The sequence below is a fragment of the Mytilus californianus genome, unplaced genomic scaffold (genome assembly GCF_021869535.1).
Source record: "Mytilus californianus isolate M0D057914Y unplaced genomic scaffold, xbMytCali1.0.p SCAF_19, whole genome shotgun sequence".
NCBI classification, from domain to species: Eukaryota; Metazoa; Mollusca; class Bivalvia; order Mytilida; family Mytilidae; genus Mytilus; species Mytilus californianus.
The window spans coordinates 4,529,531-4,535,227 of NW_026262667.1; positions in this window are offsets into that span (position 1 = coordinate 4,529,531).

The window sequence follows — 5,697 nt, forward strand, 5'->3', positions numbered from 1 at the left end:
GAAAAAAAAAAAAAAATTATGAAAAAAAAATCCCCCCCAAAAATTTGAAAAATCTTGAAGAAAAAAAAATGAACCCCCCAAAAAAGATTTGGAAAAAATCCCCCACCCGCCCACCCCAAATTTTAGTTGAAATTTTTAAGATTATCTTCTTTTCAGGAAAAATGTACAATTTCAGAGAGTTCCATAAACTTTAACTCAAGTTATTGTCTGGAAACTAGAAAAATGCTTCTTTTTGGCCCCTTTTTTGCCCCTAATTCCTTAACATTTGGGGCAATTACCCCCAAACTCAATCCCAACCTTCCCTTTGCGGTATTGAACCTTCTGGTAAAATTTCATAGAGATCTATTCATTTAAACTAAAGTTATTGTCCAGAAACCAAATGTGTCTTTTTGCGATCTTGCTAATGCCCAGTAATTGTCTTGTTGTTTTTACAACCTTTTGTCAGGTAATGAATGGTAGAATATGAGGAAGACTTTACCAGTTTTATGTAAAATTTTTGAAATACTGGTAATACAGTTTACTGCTTGTTTATTTTCAATAGTTTGTAGCAGCTATTAACAAAAATGCAACTTTTAGTTTCACTGAAGTTGGTGGTCGGTCTGTCTAGACATAAGGTTGGAGTTCTTTAGTACATCATTGCCTTCCAGCAACTGTCACAATGAAGAAAAAAACAACAATTAAAGTGTTGTTCCATGGATATATTGGTTAATTGTTAGTGATTCATGCACATTCAACCCAAATCTTATTCACCTATTTATGACCAGAGTTTCCTCCCTTATATTGTAGCTGTAGCTGAATATATACCTTTGTACCATGGTATGTATGAAGTGTATGTTCCTTCTTATTTGGCATTTGTGGAATGATTGTTCATTTGATTATTTCTCATGCTTCTATCATTTCGTTATTTCAGATAAATTAGTTGTAAATTACATCTATTTTAATTGCCCATTTCCATCACATTTTTTGTTATAAAACTTTCCTATAACCCCTTATTGGCTATATGTTTGAAGATGTTAAAATTAGTAGTCTTTAGTCACACAATAACTGACAGATCTTGAAGGAAGACTTTACCAGTTATAAGCAATTTACATAAATTGATTACTTCTGCATATGTTCCTCAAATATACTTGTTATATGTAGCAGTACTCCATAATTTTACAGTACCATTTAAGTAATATGATAGACCTTGCTATAAGGTGCATTCAGTTCATTTTTCAAGGCCAACAACAATAATAGTGTTATTCCTTGAAATTCAAGGGTATAGGGTTATTTGCTATTATTTCATAAGATTTCTGTTTCATGCACATCCACTACATAAATATTACAATGATAACTACCGAGAGGTTATGACTGAGAACATGCACATGAGCATGTTGTAGAGTTAAACTGGTTCCAGGTTTTTGTGTCCATAAGTGGAATAACAAAAGCTACATAGAGCCTTTTTGTAATTTTGATAATGCAAATGTTGAAATTAAAATAGCAATACTTAAACATGTAAGTTATTCAAAGTCAATGAACCATGACTGAAGGTACATGGCTAAACAATCTCTATAGAAATGAGATGTGCCAATGCTAATACAACTGCATACCAAATACCATTGACTTATCATAAGTCGTTCCCTTTAAACAAACCTAAACACAAACATTAATTTGTAAACTATGTAAAAGTTTCAAAGTCAATGAACCATGATGAGGGGGTGGGGCTATATAATCTCCATGGAAACGAGACTTGCAATGCCAATAAATTTGCATACTAAATATCATTGACTTAACATGAACGGTTCATCTTAAACTGATCTAATCACAAACTAAAACATGTAAACCAAGAAAAAGTTTCAAAGCCAAATATTCTCCATGGAAATGAGATGTGCTAATGCTTATACAACTGCATACCAATTTACATTGGCCTACCACCAGTGGTTCCCCATAAACTGACCTAATCACAAACTAATACATGTAAACTAAGCAAAAGTTTTAAAGTCAATAGACTATGACTGAGGGGGCAGGGCCAAATAATCTCCACGGAAATGAAATATGCCAAATCTTATACAACTGCATACCAAATATCATTGACCTACCACTAGTGGTTCACCATAAACTAGACCTAATCACAAAATAATACATTGTTGACGCCACCGCCGCCGGAAACAGCATACCTATTCTCACTTTTTGACTCCGTCAAGGCAAGACAACAAACCAACAATGAAGTCTCAATAAACAAATCAACACCTAAGTAGTACAAACAAACCAACACCAAAGTCTCAATAAACAAAACAACACCAGTCTTAATAACAAACCAACACCAATGTCTCAATAAACAAAACAACACCAGTCTCAATAACAAACCAACACCAAAGTCTCAATAAACAATACAACACCAGTCTCAATAACAAACCAACACCAAAGTCTCAATAAACAAAACAACATCGAAGTCCCATAAACAAACCAACGACAAAGTCTCAATAACAAACCAACACCAAAGTCTCAATAAACAAAACAACATCGAAGTCGCATAAACAAACCACTGACAAAGTCTCAATAACAAACCAACACCAAAGTCTCAATAAACAATACAACACCAGTTTCAATAAACAAACCAACGTCAAAGTCTCAATGGACGAACAAAAAAGTCTCAACAAAAAAAACAGCACTAAAGTCTCATTATACAAAAATCATTAACTGACAGTGACAAACAAATTGGCTTATAAACAAGTATCAGGGTTGTGAATGCTCATCCCTCCTGTTATTATATTTAATATCAGTTGTAATAATAATAATAATAATAAAATTCTTTATTTAACTAAGGCAACACATTTAACAATGGCATGTTAATCTTCAATGAGGCCTTCAAATTAATCTTCCATGTAGAACAATTAAAGTGTATTAGAAATAGAGGCTCTAAAGAGCCTGTGTCACTCGCCTTGGTCTATGTGCATTTCAAACAAAGGACACTCTCCAACATTGTAGACGAGAATAAACTTCATGGCAAAATTCTCTATTTTGTTGATCTTGTATTACTGATCTTTTAGTCTGTTTAGTTTCTCTCTATCTTCTTTAGTTTTTGCTCAAAACACAAAAGATGGTAACAAAAATCCTCATTTAAGGGCAATCACTCCTATGAAAAGTGACAGTCTACTAACTATATCCGCAAAATTTGACTTTTTAATAGATCTTGCCTTGCTGATCATTTTTGTGATTTAAAGTGTTTATTTATCTATTATAATTTAAATCATATAAGGCATAATGGAAAAAAAATGTTTCTCTCTAAATATCATAGTTTGCATGATAATAGGCAAAAATGAAAAAAATGGTAAAATTTGTCATTTATGGGAAGAAACTCCTATAAGAATTTGTCTAACAGTTTTGACGTATATGGACAATTGGTAAAGCTCATTATTCTGAACATTTTTGCTCCTTTCAGATTTTCTCTAAAACGGTTAAAAAAATAAGACAAAACTTGCATTTTACCCCTATGTTCTATTTTCGGCCATGTTGGTTGGTAGGCGGGGTCATCAGACACATTTTTTAAACTAGATACCCTAATGATGATTGTTGCCAAGTTTGGTTAAATTTGTCTCAGTAGTTTTAGAGGAGAAGATTTTTGTAAAAGATTACCAAAATTTACAAAAAATTGTTAAAAATTGACTATAAAGGGCAATAACTCCTTAAGGGGTCAATTGACCATTTTGGTCATGTTTGACTTATTTGTAGATCTTACTTTGCTGAACATTATTGCTGTTAACAGTTTATCTCTATCTATAATAATATTCAAGATAATAACCAAAATCTGCAAAATTTCCTTAAAATTACCAATTCATGGGCAGCAACCCAACAATGGGTTGTCTGATTTGTCTGAAAATTTCAGGGCTGATAGATCTTAACCTGATGAACATTTTAACTCTGTGAGATTTGCTTTAAATGCTTTAGTTTAAGAGATATAATCCAAAATCTGCATCTTACTCCTATGTTCTTTTTTTAGCCATGTCGACCATGTTGGTTGGCAGGCGGGGTCATATGACACATTTTTAAAACTAAATAGCCTAATGATGATTGAGGCCAAGTTTGGTTTAATTTGTCTCAGTAGTTTCAGAGGAGAAGATTTTTGTAAAAGATTACAAAAATTTACAAAAAATTGATAAAATATGACTATAAAGGGCAATAACTCCTTAAGGGGTCAATTGACCATTTTGGTCATGTTGACTTATTTGTAGATCTTTGCTGTACATTATTGCTGTTTACAGTTTTAAATTATCTCTTATCTATAATAATATTGAAGATAATAACCAAAAGCTGCAAAATTTTCTTAAAATTACAAACTCATGGGCAGCAACCCAACAATGGGTTGTCTGATTTGTCTGAAAATTATATATGTTCTTTTTTTAAACATGGCAGCCATCTTGGTTGGTGGGCCGGGCCAGGTGAGCTAAAAAAGGGGTTGTAAAATTCCCTACATGCAAACATCTGTTACATTTGAACCAGGGCTTCCAAAACGGTCATATATTCCGGACATTTGTATAATGTCCGGTAAAAGTCCGGCTGGGCAAAGCATGAAACGGTCATCTACTTTTTAGTTGACAAGGCTTTCTTAAGAGACGGTCATTTTAACATAATTCGCGATCTTTTTGACCCAACCTTTTGCCTTTAACAGCCACACATTTCCGGTCATAAAAGTGACATGATCATTAAGTACTATTAAAACAACCCCTACTTGAATACCTTCTCATTTTAATCAAGGCTAATTAGTTGTCGAACAGCTGAAATTTACCTGTTTAGGTGACAGGTAAACTATTTTGAACCGGACATTGATCGGTCTATTCAAAGTTATTTTCTTACATTTCAGCGGTTTGCATCTAATTAATTTAGTCAAAAAGATTTAAATTATTAGAAATACGTTAACAAATATGATTTGATGAAAAAATTAAAAAGGTGAAAATGAAAAATCGTCATAACCACGTTGTTTGAACCAGGGACATGTCTCTGTTTGAACTAGTACACGTGTGCGCATGTGCGTATGTGTGAAATTTAATTATGCATCCTAATTTCTTCAAAAAATGCTTAAATTGTCATTGATACCTTTATCTCAGCATTATTTCGAATATTTTCTTGAAGAAACAACGTAGAAAGAGCTACGTACACTCATTCATGCTTTGCAAACGTACACGGAATTTACGTATCAGTCTCTGGTCCATGTTTTACCATTGTCAAGATAACATCCGGTATAAGATTTTAACGAATGTAAAGTTTTTGACAACGTTATTTTGCACAAATAAAGAGTCTAAGGCAGATATAAGTACGCTGATGTTGCACACTTCGAATGATGCACTGCCAATTTAACAGTTTACGTCAGAACTTCGAATTTGAATCAAAGAAAGTTTAATATCGTTTTTTTTAATGTCAATCATTGGGATGGCCATCTCAACAACTGAATACCATAATTGCCTTTTGTTTATTTAGTCTTAAGGGATTAAAATCGGGATAATATATAAAATGTCAGGCTGGCTAAAAATAATTTTGGAAGCCCTGATTTGAACCTGATATCTCCATATGAAATCTAAACTGTCTGCTGGACATGCGTTCATGAACAGGGATATGTAAGAAAACTTTGAAATCTTTCTGATTATTGATGTAATAAACTTCAATCACCATTATAGAGTCCAGAGGTGCATACAAATTTTAAACTGAAGTGTAACAAAAAAA